A 17,706-nucleotide genomic window follows, 5' to 3' on the forward strand; every position below is an offset into this window, starting at 1 on the left:
GAGTGAGGAGAGCCTTATTTTCATGAATAATAAGAAAATTGCCATTTTCACAAATTTTTTGGCCGATGTGCTAGCAGCTTATGAACAGTAGGACGGCACAGGAGAAAATTCCCAAGTCTAGCAATAGGGAAATTATATAAATATGCAATTCAGCATTTATTTACCAAAAGATAGGTATGGGGAAGCCATCACACCGATATATTTAAAATGAACCCAGGATATTGAATAAATTGGTTAATCGTTTCATGCTTCATTCTTACTATTTCTATGCTGTTTCAATTCTTACATTTTTGTACATTCACTAATGTAAAATTGGGGCTATCTTTCTATTCTCGCCAAAAAATGTGCAAATACTATAATGTATAAAGCCCCATTCCACTTTAGAGATTAAGTGATCCAGAGTTTATACTTAGGTGAACATTGGAAATATTTCTGTGAAGATGCCCTACATTCCTGACACTATACAATAGGATGAAAAGGCATGATAACCAAAAAGGACTTTTTTGGCAACTGCAAGTAGGAGCTGGACAACAATTTCTTGTATTCTGTTGTGTGCTGCTGTGACACAAATTCAGACATTTCTCAGAAATTCACACTGCAGATGGATTAATATTAAAAGAGATGACCCTATTCGTTTTGCCAAGGGTAAGCTTCATGAGGTGTAAAAAAGAGAATTTCCTCCCTTCAACTATTGACTCCTTCTAAGGTGAACTTTGTTGAATCGTCTCAAATCATGTAGTTTCCTAAAGGGTGATTCGTTACTGTGAAAGCGTCTCAGTCCTCGTACTTTGGGGGGCAGCACCGAAAGGGGCAGCATGTGTGCTCATTAATACAGGACTCGGAGTAAGGTGACCAAGTTCAAAATCAGGGCAAGTTATCCAACGTCGAAGACTGCATTTCCTCGGCTTGATTCAGTATTTACTATGACCAGTGTCATTACTCTGTCATGAGCTTTAATGAAATAATCTATGTCAGCTGGCACTGACTAAGTGTACAAGTGTTGCCTGATTAATTGATTTTGTTTGGCTTTCTATTGCTTTTGCTTCTATTAACAAGCATTTTGGGCAAAAAGTCAGAGCCTAATTTTTGTAAAATTGGGGGACACTGGCAGATTGACGAGCTATGCCTTTCTTTCCAGAGATCAACAGCTCGATAAAGTCTGTTGTATGTATAACTTACTTTTGGTTTGCTTGTACGGTGTCGCTTGCCCAGCCTCCTCCTGTCTTGTCTCCTGTCAGCAGTGGCGTTTGACATGTTTGGCTAGGCGATTCAAGAAGTGAGAGGCCAGGCATGGTGCTCTTCAGTGTTTCTCTCCTTAATCCCCAAAGTCCATCTTCTCTATCAGCTCTGTCTTGCTCCAGGTTCACGCATGTACAGGACATTGATGACGAGGCAGTGCCAGCCCACGCTGCGCTTCAGACGAGTGTGTTTATCGGCAGACAGGCTGGCAGCCAGACCCAGGTACACACATGCCACGTCTGCATGGCAGCAAACAGCCTCCGACCTGGGCAGGGGCATCCAGGAGCTGTCCTCCCGGTGTCCTACCCAGGCTGCCGGCGCGAAGTCCAAACTTAGTGCTGCTGTTCTTTTTGCTCTCCCTGGAAATTACATCTCCCATAGCCTTTGTTCTGGTCCTGATACTACTATCACCAATCGTTCTGTCTTGGTGTGTTCCTCTTCGGGAGCAAGCTAATGCTAGTAGTTTTTGGTCCATTAATCAATTAACTATCCTAAATAATTTATTAATGTATATAATTTAAACAGCATGGATTTGTGAAGGCATAAAGGGAAGAGAATTATTCAGAATTATTTACTTTCCAAGTGTACAGCATGGAATACTTCCACTTTTTTTTAGATTTTCTAATGTGTTAAAATATAATGTTGATTTGGTCAAAAACACACAAAAATGATGATAAAGAAACTGACTTATCAAAACAATTGAAATGATCCAGGTATGGACAGCTGATACTAGGTTCAAAGATAAGTTTATAAGGGCAACAAAAAATTGAAGTCCCATTAAAATATTATTCAAAAGTCAAATTTTTACTTCTTTGCCCATTTTCATATACGGACTGGCAATACGAGGTTGATGGCATTTACTGGGTTGAGGAACCTCAGAAATCTTTAAGATGGGACACCTGCCTGATATTATAATACATAAATGTGTCAAATTGACATGTTGGACACCTTAGATTTTACACAGTTATATGTCAAATATATTTCAGTATAAAAAAAGATCAGACATAAAAAGTTATAAACTGAGGTAAGGTGATATTTCTGGTAATTAATGTTTATAGATGTGTTTACTTATTATAAATATGTTACTTTAGTAGTGATAAGGGGACTAAGTATTTTTTGAATTCTCAAATAGTTACTATCTTACAATTTATGGTTTACCTAAATTCTAACTTTTTCTCTGAACTTTCATTGGGGCTAATTTGATTACTTTAGTCAACGCTTGGAAGGAAACTGCACTGAATTAAATCTGAGAGCTTTTTCCTGCTTGCTACATTCCTCATCTTCTGTTGGAAAATGAAAAGCACGTTTTTTGTACTTGTGTATTAATCTGTTCCTCCTGTAATCTGTTCCCAGAGCAACTTCATGATTCTATATGGAGTTTCCTCCTTAGTATCTTCCTCCTATGCCACAGGAAGGGGGCATGCAACCAAGCAAAATAATCAAAGGCCTTCTTGTGACTTTTTTAGATTACAGTTACAGGAAAAGATTCCTTTAATCTTGGGTTGTGAAGTTAAGGAAGGAGACAGGGCCTGGACTCGTTGGGGGCAATGATTCTAGCTTTTTATCCTTACAGATACTTACATGGTGATTAGTATGTGACAGCCATTTTTCTAAATACTGTGTGTACTTTTCAACATATACGGTATTAACTCAAAATGAGTGATAGAATTAAATGCAAACCTAATTTTTAAAATTCTAAACAAAAAGTTACAGAAATAACTTTGTGAATTTCAGGAAGGCAATGATTTCTCAGATAGAATGCCAAAAATACTATCATCTATCTATCTATATCATCTATCATCTATCAACAAATTGGACTGTCAAAATTTAAAAATTCTGCTCTGTTATAAATGTTCTAAATAAACGAAGACACGTAAGAAATTGAAAACTAAAGCCGTAAGAGTTGGAGGAAATATTTGCCAGTCACACACCTGATACGATGCTTGTATACAAATAATACATAAACGACACAACACATAAATAACAAAAAATTTTTTAAATGGCAAAAGGTTAGGATGAACGACTTCACCAGAGAAGACATGCAGACAGCAGAGAAGCATGTGAAGAGATGCTCAGTATCCTCACTCACCTAACCAACCACATGGATATATCACCACAAAGTATATCACCATTAGTTTTTAAATAAAGTAACAACTGCAAGGACTGGCCAGGATGCAGAACAACTAGAACTTTCTTTCTTTCTTTCTTTCTTTCTTTCTTTCTTTCTTTCTTTCTTTCTTTCTTTTTTAAGATTTTATTTTATTTATTTGACAGAGAGAGAGACAGCCAGCGAGAGAGGGAACACAAGCAGAGGGAGTGGGAGAGGAAGAAGCAGGCTCATAGCGGAGGAGCCTGACGTGGGGCTCGATCCCAGAACGCCGGGATCACGCCCTGAGCCGAAGGCAGATGCTTAACCGCTGTGCCACCCAGGCGCCCCACAACTGGAACTTTCATATATTAATGATACCAGTGTGAAATGGCACAGCTAGTTTGGAGAACCATTTGGCAGTTTCTCATACAGGAAAACATGTACCTACCTTACGACCCAACAATCCAACTTGGCATTACTCAAGTGAAATGAAAGCTTATGTCTATGCAAAAGCCAGTAGGCATGTGTCTTTAATAACTTTATTTGGAGTCCCTAGACCTGGAAAAAGTCCTGTCCTTCCACTGGTGAAGACGAAAGTAAAATGTGGTACACCCATCCAATGGAATACTGCTCAGCAATAAAAAGGGTAAAGAGCTAATTCATGCAACAAAATAGGTAAATCAAAATGCATTATACTAGGTGGAAGAAGTCAGATTCAAAGGCTACATACTGTTGGATTCCATTTATATGACATTCTTGGAGTAGCCATTGTATTGAAACAGGGAACAGAGGTGGGGAATGATTGACATTAAAAGGAAAGAGGTGACTTCGGGGGAGGAGGTGACAGAACTGGTCTGTGTCTTGATTGTGGTGGTGAGTCTGTGTGGTTAGTTTATCAACATTCACAGAACTGGATACTTGAAGGGTAAATTGCATTGTATATAAATTATATGTTAATTTTTAAACTAAAGGAAAAAAGAAGAGGACATTGGCTTCTCTCAGGATTCATATCCATACAATGAAATCTCAGGTGGTTAGGTGTCTTGGCTCTGCAAGGTATGGCCGGGAGGGTGGCTTTTGGGGGTGCTGCTGTTATCTTTGTTGGACACAGTGCTGTGAAAGAAGGAGTCGCTTTGTACCCAAATGTGACTCTATGCGTATGGTTTATTTTGTTTATGCATGGTATATTTGACATTAAAAGTGTATAAAAGCAAAAAACTAAGAAAAAAAAATCAAACCTGAAAGCAACCAAAATTTTGTCTCAAACTATGAAATATATACGCCAAATCTAGTGAAATATGGATGGAATCAAGGGAACAGTGCAAGAGAAAACACCTATATCTATGGATTTTGAGTGACACAGAGAATTCTGTACAAACAGTAGCAACTGATACAAACTGATTTCTCACCTGAAAATACAAAATCAAGAAATGAATTCTAAATGATTTCACAAAATGACAAGAAGGGTAGGGCCCACTGAGGAAACATGACCTAGTTATAAGAAAATGACTTTCACTGTGTGAATGTGTTGGGGGACTTTTAGATTGTGTGGGCTTTTGGAGGGGCTGCATATGCTCCGTAGAAGCAAGAATGACAGGGTGCAGAGCTCTGCTTTTCTGCTTATCTCCTGGGCAGACATCGTACTTGTCACCATGGTTCATTGGGTCCCCATGCCTTCTCTTGCAGAAAGTTTCTAGGGTCTCAAATAAGGCTGAAAGAAGCATGAATATTAGAAGACCAGCCCAACCTCACTTCTCTCTGAGTCTTGTAGAGTCTGGGTGGGGTGTATGCATGTGTCTAGGATATGCATATGGTTACAGATGGAGCCCCCTCCACCAGTTTCTGTCGCTTGTGACCAGTAGAATTCTGATTAACGCTCCTAAATCCTACTTTCATTCCCTTTTTCTGACAAGATCTTTTCTCCACTCTCCAAAATCTCACTGTCCTTTAGGGCTTGTGATTTTTCAAAGAAAAAGCAAGAATGTTCTGCATTATTTTTGGTTTATCTTCCCATCATATTCCTTTCCCAAGGCATTTTACTCAGTACCTAATTAAAGAAAAAATGGGGGAGATGCAGGATGAAGAAAACAGATTAATATCTCAAAATACCATATACTCATAGCAAGTTAAAGTGCCTACAAACAAACCTAAAAATAAGTGTGCAGTACATGGGTGGCAAATCCGTAATGTATGAGTGATGGCATAAGCACATATGAAAGTATGCTTTTTCTCAAATATGAAGACACTAAGGAAAAGTTAATTCTCCTAAATTAATCTGTAATTTTTCTTGTTCTTGGGTATAGAGGAGAACTTGATGAAATGCCACTAGATTCACCTGAAAGATTAAATGTTCAAGAAACATTAGAAACAAAGTAAATTTTCACTATCCCTATTAGTTTTTAAAATCCTTATAATCACTGTTATAAAATAGTGGAAATATAGCTGAATACATATGGGGATTTAATAGCTGATTAAGGTGACATTTTAAATAATTAGAGAACGTGAATTGTCTTATAAATCGTATTTGAGATCTGGCAGGTGATGTAGGGAAAAGCATGCCAGATTTCTAATTCTTCACTTATGTAAAATTTTAAACTTCAAGTTTTATTTATTTGAGAGACAGTGCACGTGTGGGGGAGGGGCAGAGGGAGAGGGGGAGAGAATCCTCAAGCAGAGTCCCTGCTGAGCATGGTGCTCAATCCCAGGACCCCAAGATTATGACCTGGGCCAAAATCGAGAGTTGGACACTCAACTGACTGAGCCACCGAGGTGCCCCTAAACTTCTAACTTTTAAAATGTACAAATTTGAAACCCTAAAAATACCGAAGAGAGAAATTACAGAAAATTCTTAGAAGAGACTTTTCAAGTAAAAATGCTAAAAGTGGAAGCTTTATAAGGAAACTATTTTTGACTGCATACAATTTAGAAATGTTTAAAGCCCAGTGAGTATTATAAACATAACAAAGGAAAAATAAATAAATGCTTATCAAATTTCAACTCCCTGAATTAACCTATGAATTTAGGGCTGAACAAATTAGAAAAAATGAGTAAGTCAGCAAGGGATGTTAAGAGTCATTTCATTGTTTTGATTTGTTTTGTGTTGTGTTGTTTTTACAAACCACTCAACATTTATTGAAATAAATGTGAGGTTACTTGTATAGATTTCTTGTCACACCTCATTGCATATAAAAATGTTTTCCATGTTTCAGTCGTCTCTACCAGGTCATGCCAAACTTCAATTATGTTTTAAGTATTAGTGAGCTAATTAATTAAAATACAATACTCAGAAGATCTAATTCTAGAGGATCTGATGAACTGGGAATGACATATTAAGAATTATATTAAAGCCATTTATATTCTGGAAACACGATCTTAAAATAATTATATAAAACTTCAACGAGAGCAAATGTAGCATCAATTAAATAACAAACCGAACTACAAGGGTGCCACTGAGCATGAATTTAAAGAGAAAACACGTCCAATACCCCACTGTGCCTGTGGGTGTTGGGGGTGGGGTGCCTGTTGTAAATCTGACTCAAACCTGCACATCAGCCTCCATCCGGGGCCCTTATAGCCCACCCCTCCTGCTCCCCTGGGGACTTGAGAATGCACACATGTCCAGACCCTGTTGGGTCTCTGCCCTGGGCCTCATGTGACTAGCAGGCGCTTCAGGGGCCCTTTGAAAAAGGCTGGATTTAAAATTCCAATCAGCCCAGTTTTGCCTGTCGTGAAAATTTTCTTTCTTTAGGCCCCTTGAGCTTTTTCTCAGTCAACAGAACTGCCAACCAACTTTTGGGGCTATTTTCTCATGGAGCTAATCCACCTTGGAAGGAATGGTACTTTCCCTTTTGCTCTCCTCCAGGTATTTGGCTGTCTTCCTGTAGGAGTCAAGTGTTTGGTGCTTACGGCTGATGTTTTCATACCCTTTGGGAAGTTTCTCCTCTATTTCTAAGCATTAAATTCTCTCTCCCATTGATTTTCTGAGCAGTTGCATTTTACAGATGTTCTGGATATTGTTCAGGAGTGTCTGGGGTTTTAGCCGAAGCCTTTGAACCTCACTTTGTGAATTTTCACACCGTCCTGGTTGGGGACTTTTGAGTTGAACTATAGGTATGTCATGCATTTGATTTTCCTCATGTACTTTACAAATATTCCTTGTTTTCCTCTTGCAAGTGTCTTTTTAAAGACTTATTTATTTTAGAGAGCGTGCATGCGCTCACGAGTGGGGGAAGGGGCAGGGGAGGGGGGAGAGAATACTTACGCAGACTCCCTGCTGAGCCTGGAGCCCGTGGGGGAGGTGGAGGGGGGCTAGCTCACAACCCTGAGACCATGACCTGAGTCGAAATCAGGAGTCAAGAGTTGGCCGCTTAAACAACTGAGCCACCCAGGCGCCCCTTCTTTTGCAAGTTTTTAAAAAGGTAACATATAAGTCAACATCATCAGTGAATTTCCTCAGTGAGACACCTGACTGATCATCTTGGCCTCCATTTTCTGATTCACTCTTTCTCTTAATTTTCTGTTGCCATCAGCATGTAATCTTTTACGAGGAGAGCAAGCAGTTTATCGCCTTCGGCACAGATTTGGTCCTGGAATGTAACTGGCTGTCTCCATCATTCACAGCCTGTTTCCGGATTTGTTGAAGTTCTCAAACATGTCTTTCTGTTCCTTCAGCTCTGCCACTCCTGACCATTTAGCATCTTCCTGGGCACACAACTTTAGGCTTTCCAGAAGCTGCACATCTTCTCCCAGACCATTAACTATTTCCTTCTGACAGCCTACATTCTTTTCAGACGGCCTTATGGTATTTTTGGTCTCAATCACTTGGAACCGGAGGGATTTTTTGATGTCTCTCTGCATGAGTATGTCCTCCAAGATCAGCCATCTTTACTCCATGAAGAGAGATTTTATGGGACTTACTTTCTGTTTTTATTTGAGAAAGTCTCCTGTATCCCCCAGGGGAAAAGAGCTGTTCACCTCTTTACTAAGTGCAGCCAAACACAGAATTTGTAATTTGGGAGGACTGGCCTCTGCTGCAGGTGACTCGAGGGCTCCAAAGTCTTCTGTCATGAGTCTAACCTTCTCACTGATTTTATGATACTTTCTGACATGGGCAGAGAAATCTTTGGCTGATTTAATCTGCCTCAGAGTACACTTTCATTTACTGTACAAACAGTCAAAGCAGTCCATATCAAAACTTTCAAGGAAAATTGAAACCTGTGTTCATAATTCAGATAATAGCATCACTGCCCAATTGCCACAGCACTAGATGGAAGGACATTTCTATGACCTTCAGGAGACCCTCCATGGCTCCAGTGGGTACCGTATGTCTGCCTTGGGCCAGTACAACTGCCTTCCCAGAACTCTATTCTACCTCAAAGCATCAAGTCCTGACGACCGGAAAGACCACTGGGGAGGCTACGGAAGGGTCCATATTCAAAATGTATCACTCTCTAATTTTGTTCTGGAACTGCACAAGGAGGAAGCATTTTTATTTGTACAGTACATTGTGGGGAAAGGGCAATTACAGCCAGAACAGACTAGCTGTAAGCCCTCTTTGGGGCCACCTGGCCCTGTAAGAAGCCGCAAGGATTTAAGCCCTGCCACGCCCAAGCCAAACCTATAGAAGTGAGAGTGAATAATCTTGTCTTTCCAGCCCTGGTGTTGCCTCTTCAATAGCTTCATGACATGCGGCTTCAAAATCCTAACCAATATTTGAAGAAAGCAATGCAGATTGTAAATCGTCTTCCGACAGCGTATCCTACCTAAGCTGACTATTGTATGAGATTGACCATTCTATGAGGTTGTTAAATATCTTTTGACCTATAACCTGAAGCCTAGACAGGTTAAATGGCTTAAGAACAAAAACTTTTCAGTTGCAGGGTTGGATTCTGAATCAAATTCATCTGATTTCAAGTAGAGTTAAACTATAGTTGTTTCTATTTGTTTCTGATGAACATATCCTTAATGTGACTATCTCCGTTCCATTTTTATTTATTTATTTTTAAAGATTTTATTTATTTATTCATTCGACAGAGATAGAGACAGCCAGCGAGAGAGGGAACACAAGCAGGGGGAGTGGGAGAGGAAGAAGCAGGCTCACAGCAGAAGAGCCTGATGTGGGGCTCGATCCCATAACGCCGGGATCACGCCCTGAGCCGAAGGCAGACACTTAACCTCTGTGCCACCCAGGTGCCCCCCTCCGTTCCATTTTTAAAACAAGAACTTAGTAATTCCTAAAGCCCAGTCAACAAAAAAATTCTATAATCCCTTCATTATTCTTTTTTTCTCTTACTATAATAGCAAAGTGACCATTTTTGGAACGTGTAATATTTACCCACTTACCTTGGTAGCTCCATGGAACAACTTTAGTTGATATGTCTGCTACCGCATCTTTATTACTTTGAGCTGCTAGATCTCAGGAGGAGCATGGAGCAACATTTCATTGAATACTAATAACCTGCTTCTCTTTTTAAAATTTAGTTCATGGGATTATGTTCAAGAGATTCTTTCTAGAAGGAATGGGATAATTGTTATAAATAATATCTTGAAATAAATTAATTGTATTTTTCTTGGGTATAAATTTCTATTTATTTTGGTTACAAATAATAAAATATTTTGAAGGAAAGGATTTTTATTTTCATATTTTTATTTCTGTCATTTGCATTTGTAGATCTGGGAGAAGTTATTAAGTCAAATAAATTATTACTGTTGAGCATTTTGTTACTATGGTTTCAGACTTCCATTTTTTATTAATAGAACTCCAGTGGGGAGATGAGCCTACTTTACTTTAATAATTTACTTCTGTTTAAATTACCAGATGCATCAAAAGCCATAGCATGTGAAGGCTGTAACAGAAACCGAAGTCTGAATTTTCAACCAAATTATCCTTGATCCTTTTTTTTCTCTTCATTGCTCTTAAAAATCAGTGATATTAACAAACCCCAAGTAACGAAGTTTGCAGTTTACTTTATTGCTACAGAAATACACCCTTATATAGAAAAACACCCGTATTTCCAATGGAAAAGCAAAGTTGAATTGTTCTAGATTTGATGCATTTCGGATATGCTTTCCCTCTTTTACTTCCTTAATTGTATTCATGTTTTTCTCTTGGTTTCAAACGTCTGCACGTCACCCGTTCTTACAGGTTTTTAAGCAATTTGAAGTCAACCCTTCAAAGAATATGCGTGTCTTCGCTTTTGCAGTCTTTCTTCCCTTGTATGTGTCCTAGTGCTTTGCATGTAGTAGACGTTTACTGGATGTCTACTGAGTAAACCAAAGTTTGAACTACTTCCCTGAAACTAGAGCATTTTCCTTGCATCTTAGAGTGTATCTTCTACTTTTTCAAAATGAAAACCAAAACCAACCCAAGCATAGAATGAGGATATGGTGGGCAGGGCTTTAAGAGAAAGGTAGGTATCAGTGGAGATTCCTAACGCTTGCTCTTGGGTGGAGCTTAGGCCTCTGTAAAAGACAGGACCTAAGTTACCTGCTGTCCCATGGAGCAGGGTTTCTGTGCCTTTCTCAGAAGTTGTCCCCTTGTTCTTTTATGTCCCACTCGGGTAATGTCATAACGACATAATAAAAGGTGTAAGCGTTTGACATTCAATTCTGTAATGGATCTCTCATCCTTCCTTTGATTAATTTCTCTCTCCATTGAGTTAAAAAACAATTCTCACAGATCAGTATTAGATGTTTTAGGTAGCTGGTCTTCTCTGTTGTGCTTTAATTTTTGTATCTTATGAACAACAGAAGAGTAAGATTGCTTTTATTTTCATACTCCTCTCTAAGGGAGGTAGGTACTATGAGAACAGTATTGCGTAAGTGCAAGCACTGAGTGCACTCAGGCGCATGGGCAGCTGCGGAGAAGGGAGGTCACCGGAGGGAGGAACCACTCCTCTCCCCAGCCCCGGAAGTGTTTGCCTCAGGGAAGTAGTGACTAGAAATTTTAGGTCCTTGAGTTCATAATACTTAGGTATATATTAATAGAACGGTTTTCTGAGTGACTGCTTTCTTTGTCAAATTCCATTTTTCAAGAGAATTATGTGGTACAAGTCATTTTAATTTAAATTTGCTGTAGAAGTCCCCAGATTAAAAGGCAGTTCTCAGTTAAATCCATTTGTTGACCTGGGTCATACCTAATTTGCCTTTGTAGAGAATGAGGTAACTGCTACTTAATATACACTTATTTTTAAAGAATCCTTTCATCAAAGAGAAATTTTGCAACTCACTTTAATAAGCGCTTATGTTAAGTAAACAAAGACATTCAGAAGTGCTAAATATACTCTCTTACTGTCAAGATATACAATTATAGAGCAGCTTTTTTTCTGCAAACACAGTAATTAATTCAAATTAAACTCTTGGCAACTCTTTCAAAATGGACTGTATTACAGGCAATGTTATTTTGGTATATTCTAAAGAGACTGAGATGGAAAAAGAAAGATGAATTATATTTTAGAACATAATTTTGTAAAACTATAAGCCTCTACTGGTAGTACTTTTTCTTTGCATGATTCTTAAATATACAAATCAATTAAATTTTATAAATGTAGATGCCTGTGCAAGCACTCCATAGATCAAGACACAGAATATCTTCAGCACCTCAAGGACCTCCCTCTGTCCCTCCTCATGTCAACCCACAGAGGTAACCATTATTATAACCCTTATCATCGCTAGTTAATTTTTCCTGTTCTTGAACTTTATATAAATGGAATCATGCACCATTTCCTCTTTTGAGTCTGTCTTATTGTGCTGAACATTATGTCCATTTTATTCATTTAAATTGTTACATGTAGCAATGGTTTGTTGTTTTTTTATTACTGAGCAGCGTGAATACTGAACAGTTTATTTATCCATTCTACCATAGTAGGAAGTTTGAGTTGAACTCAGTTTTGGACAATTATGAGTAAAGATTCTATCTATATTTTTATACATGTCTTTTGGTAGATATGAAAAGTGATATTGTCGAGTACATTCCCAGGTCCAGACTTGTTGGGTTATAGGTATTTTTAGTTTCACTCTGTAATCAAATAATATTTCAAAGTGGTTGTACCAATTGACCTTCCCATCAGCAATGTGGAAGAGTGCTAGTCACTCCATACTTTCACTATGACTTTGTATTATTTTCTTGTTATGCAGTCTGTTGTGTGTATTAATATATTATTGTAGTTTTAACTGGCATTTCTCTGATAATTAATGTGTTGAGCACATTTTCATATGCTATTGACCGTAATACTAGTTGTCTTTGATAACCATAATTACACAAAAATTCCATTTGGCCTTTTGTCTCTTAGTATCTCTCTCTGTCTCTCTTTTTTTAAGATTTTATGTAAGTCATCTCTACACCCAGCGTGGGGCTCAAACTCATGACCGCAAGATCAAGAGTCACATGCTCTACTGACTGAGCCAGGCATCCCTCTAAGAACCTTTTAATGTTCCTGTCGCTGTTTCCTTTTTGTTACCTTTTTTCAACCTAAGCCTGGATTTTGTAAACTTAAAAATCACTGTAAGATGGACCATCGAATATTTTGTGCTGCAGGAATCAAAGTTTAAGAATAGAAAATGACTCTTTTTGTGCTTGGCAGTCTGACTCTTATTATTATTTTAAATGGGAGGTTTGGACCTAATTATAAATTGTCTTCTTTTGGCAATAATGGCAAAAAGAAACAAGAAAACTAATTGCTTTGTTAGCTTTCATAACGTCATAAGGCAAAATTTTGTCAATTTTTAAGCTATATTAGAGATGATGCTTCTTCCCCCCCCCCCCCCCCATCATGGGTAAATACACATTATTAAGATCACAATGAGTTGCTTTCAGACATGGAGTTCCCATCACTAAATGTATTCAAGCAGAAACTGATGACCATCTGCCAGAGAAGAAGAATGAATTTTTGGATGTGGACTAGTTGTATTTTAAGTTTCCTTCAGGATATATGGTATTTTAATTCTAAAATATGGAAATTCTTCATGACACGAAAATTTCAATCACATGTCTTTTTAAGATGCTCACTTTCCATTAGCTTACTTGGTCATAACAGATACTCTGAACAGTACACTGTAAAAATTTTATTTTTATTTTGTAGGTGAAGAAAACAGGGCCCTAAAATTGTTCCATCTGGTTAGTCAATAAAGTGGCAGAACATGCAATAGATTGCACTTTCCCTGGCACTGGTCCTGGTGTTTAGTCACCACATCTCTGGGCTGGAGCTCTGGGGCTGGAGTTTATAACCCCAGAGAACAGGAGGCACAAATAGACATGCAATGCAGGTGCAAGGGTTTACTCATATGCTGTCATTATGTATACATTCATGTGGAGGCTTCATAGGAGAAAAAACATACAGTGCTGGATGTGATTGTACGTGGAACATGATGTAGGGTGAAGTTGAAAAGTGGTAGCTGCAGTCAGTTCTGGGTTAACGTGAGTATCTCAGGAGCCTTGGGAAGGATCAGACTGCTAAGAGATACAATGAACAGCAGTGCCGGGGCGGGGGTGGGGGTGGGGGTGGGGGTAGGGCTCAGTTGGTTAAGCATCCGACTCTTGGTTTTGGCTCAGGTCAAGAGCTCAGGATCTTGGGGCGCCTGGGTGGCTCAGTCGTTAAGCGTCTGCCGTCAGCTCAGGGCGTGATCCCGGGGTCCTGGGATTGAGCCCTGCATCGGGCTCCTCCGCTGGGAGCCTGCTTCTTTCTCTCCCACTCCCCCTGCTTGTGTTCCCTCTCTTGCTGGCTGTCTCACTCTCTGTCAAATAAATAAATAAAATCTTAAAAAAAAAAAAAAAAGCTCAGGGTCTTGAAATTGAACCTGGCGTGGGGCTCCACACTGAGTGGGGAGTCTGCTTGAGATTCTCTCTCTCCCTCTGTCCCTCCCCCGCGTCTCTCTCAAATAAATAAATAAATCTTTTTTAAAAAAGGAAATACACTGAACATACTATTAGGAAAACACGAGCGCACAGGTCTGCGTAGTCAGGTGCGTGACACCTTGTGAGCGTCCCACTGGCTGTGTATTGTGTCCGAGAGTGAGACAGAAGGTGGAGTTTGACGGTAGACTTGGGGAGTTCTCAGAACACATGTTCTGCACGCCTTTTGTCTAAGGTTACAGAGGATGTAAATATCAACAGTGAATCCCTAGAAATATAAGAAATTGGGAAAAAAAATAAAAGCTGCTTAGGATTCAGCTAAAATATTATCTTTCTACAGACTTTTAAATCAGTTACTTTGAGTAAAAAAAATCTTAAGTATGGGCTTGATAACATAGGGAAATATATTGGGCGTCACGTTCAATTGTAAAATTCAGCTTTTCCTGAGAAACTCTTACGGTCTGTGTATACGTATTAAAAACCAGATGGAAAATCCTGTCCATTTTTTATTGTCTGCAGTGTGGCTTGTGTTTTATCACTTGCCAAGTCATGGCCACCTGTGGCTCTGTTTTGGCAGCTCTGTGTTTAACAGGCCAGACATTCTGTTCACAGGAAGGGCCTCCCGAAGCCTAACTAAAAAGCGAGTAATTCACATGACCAAGGTTCTGATAATAAGGATTTGCTGAATACATAATTTGACGTGTTTTGCTTTGAGCAGACACACTATCCAGTGCTTTTGTTGGCATCACTGCTAAAGACTTTTGCACACAAACGATTAGTAGCGAGTCGTTTGATTTTCCACACAGGAAACCCAGCACAGAACAGCCAGTCCTCTAAAGATATATCTTCTCTTTTCCTATTGTTTTCATTCTGTTAAAGTCTGGCCATTAACACATTAATGGACCAATCACTGGTCATGGGACCTTAGGGGTGTAGCACTCAGTGTCCCAAGGCTCTCCCTAAACTTAGTTCAAAGGCCCCTCAGACTCACCTGGAGTACAAGAGTGGCCAAGACGGCTCAGTAAGTAATCTGACCAGAGAGTGTAGAAGCAACAAAGAGATAAGATGAATCATTGACAAGTCCTTCTAGGGGATTCTAAGTGATGCCATATTTTTATCTATTTTTGGTAGTTTGAAAAACGTCTTTACCCTTTAAAATGGTTTCTTCTGTACTTCGAATCCCTATGCTGAATATTGCCTGACTTCTAACACGAATTTATTCAGCCATTTAACTTTGAGGGAAGATGATTGAGTGCTTCAGATCTCAATTATCCTCACCTGTAAAATGAATGCGTTGGAGAATTGATCTAGAAGGCTCTTTCAGAGGTTTTCAGTTCGGTCTGTACATGGTATTCACCCGGGGGCGGGGGGGGCTTTACAAAATGCTCTCGCATATGTTTTACCGCTGGAGATTCTCATTTAATGGTGTGGTCTGGGATGAAGCCGGACGAGTAGAATACCAAATGTTGACCGCACGAAAGAATCACGCAGGGAGTTTTTAAAAATCAAAGCAGTTTGCGGTATTTCTTAAAACTTCCCAGGTAATTTCAAGGTGCTGCCAAGGTTGAGAGTCATTGCTCCAAAACAATGTAATCTGTCATTTGACAAAACAATCTTAAGGGGCTTCATGGATATGTTGGTGCTTCCCAGTGTGTGCAGGTAGGATTGCTCGTGCCATCCAGGCTGATCACGTTTTGTGGCTGGACTTAAGTCTAAGCAAACTTGCTCATTCACCCATGTACTCAGAAAACATTCACTAACTCCTCACTGTATACTGTGTTCTTTACTAAGTACTTACAATCATGTTTATACTGCTACCACTTGCATTAAAAAGTTTCTTGAAATCACACACTTAAAAAATGGCAATACTTTACATTATGGGCCAAAATTAAACTTTACTTCCAGATGAAGAATTTCATGAGTATACCTCATTTTAAAACTAACACGCAATCTGCGTAAACAACAACTAGAAAATGAGCATAATCTTTGACCCGGCAAATCTCCTTCTAGCAATTTATCTTAAAGATAAAGTACATGGAGGTATTTAGGCAGAGATATTTATCACATCTTTTGAAATCAGCCCCAGACACAGAACATGCACTCTAAATTATAGTACAGCCACATAATGGAATATTTAGTCATCATAATTATAACTGTGTAATTATTGACATAGAAATATTTTCATGATACTATGGTCTAGATGAATGTATATAAAAAAAGATAACTGCTTTCCATTGTAGTGGGCTTGGGAATAATTTTAACTTTATAATTTTCCTTTTACTTACTGCTAATTATGATTATTCTACTACACATTACTTATATTAAAAGTTTCAGAAATGATTATGAGAACAAAACCGAGTTAAATGCTAAAGCAATTTTGGTTCGACTAACCATTCATTTGGCATTCAGTTTTTTGTTTTGTTTTACCAATTTGTAAAACGCCTATTAATTATTCCATAAAGTGTTTTGTAATTTTTGTTCTGAGAGAGAGAGAGAGACAGGTGTTGTGAGTCTTCTGGGATAGCCCAGTAGAACAGTGAGCTGGCTGGGAATTTAAGAGGTATTGAGAGAAAGAAAAGATTTATGGTTCTAACTGTTATCTAATGACTTAAATGTGCCACAGAAAAAAAACACCTAAAACAAAAAGCACTATGGTAGGCAGAATAATCCCTTCCCTCAAATATGTCCACATCCTAATTCTCAGAACCTGCGACTATGTTACGTCGCACGGTTAAGGTTACAGGTGGAATTAATGTTGCAAATCAGCTGACCTTAGATGTGGCACGTGGTTTGGATGACCCAGGTGGGCCCAATGTAATCACGAGGGTTTTTATAAGTGAAAGAGGGCGGTAGGAAGGGTCAGAAGGAGACAGTGGGAGAAAGTTACCTGCTTTTGAAATGGAGGAAGGGGTCACGGAAGAATGCAGACAGCCTCCAGACGCTGGAAAAGGTGAGAAAATGGATTCTCCCCTACAGCATGAAGAGAGGAACTGACGCTTTAAATTTTCACTCAGACCCGCGTTGAACTTCCGACCTCCGGAACTGTAAGTTAACAAATTTGCGTTGTTTTTGCTCACGTAAGTTTGTGATAATTCGTTGAAGCAGCCATAGGAAAGGAATGCAAGTAATTATAAAATGTATTATGTGGAAAAAAAGCCTCCCTGAAATGGTTATATTTTGGCTTGTAAGTTTTTTCCTCATCCCTTTCTCCCTTTGCTCCTCCACGTCCAGTTAGATGAAAGTTCTCACTGCCGCCTGTCCTGTTTGCTGCTAACGACAGTGAGACTGAGGCAATGGTGAAGCAGAATTAGATTTTTCTATAAACCAGGGAGAGTTATGAAAGAACGGCATGCATACTATGAAGTGCAGAATTGGGAAAGTATAGACAATAATGAAAGGGGTTTAATTAAAAAAAAAATTTAAAATATTTGTAGTACCCAAGAAGGAATTATTCTATTTCTTAAAATGGAAGCAAGGAAAGGAGAAGCTACAAATGTTAATGTAAGAGTGAAAATTCAAAGTAATCTAA

The sequence above is a fragment of the Ursus arctos genome, unplaced genomic scaffold (genome assembly GCF_023065955.2).
Source record: "Ursus arctos isolate Adak ecotype North America unplaced genomic scaffold, UrsArc2.0 scaffold_3, whole genome shotgun sequence".
Lineage (NCBI taxonomy): Eukaryota > Metazoa > Chordata > Mammalia > Carnivora > Ursidae > Ursus > Ursus arctos.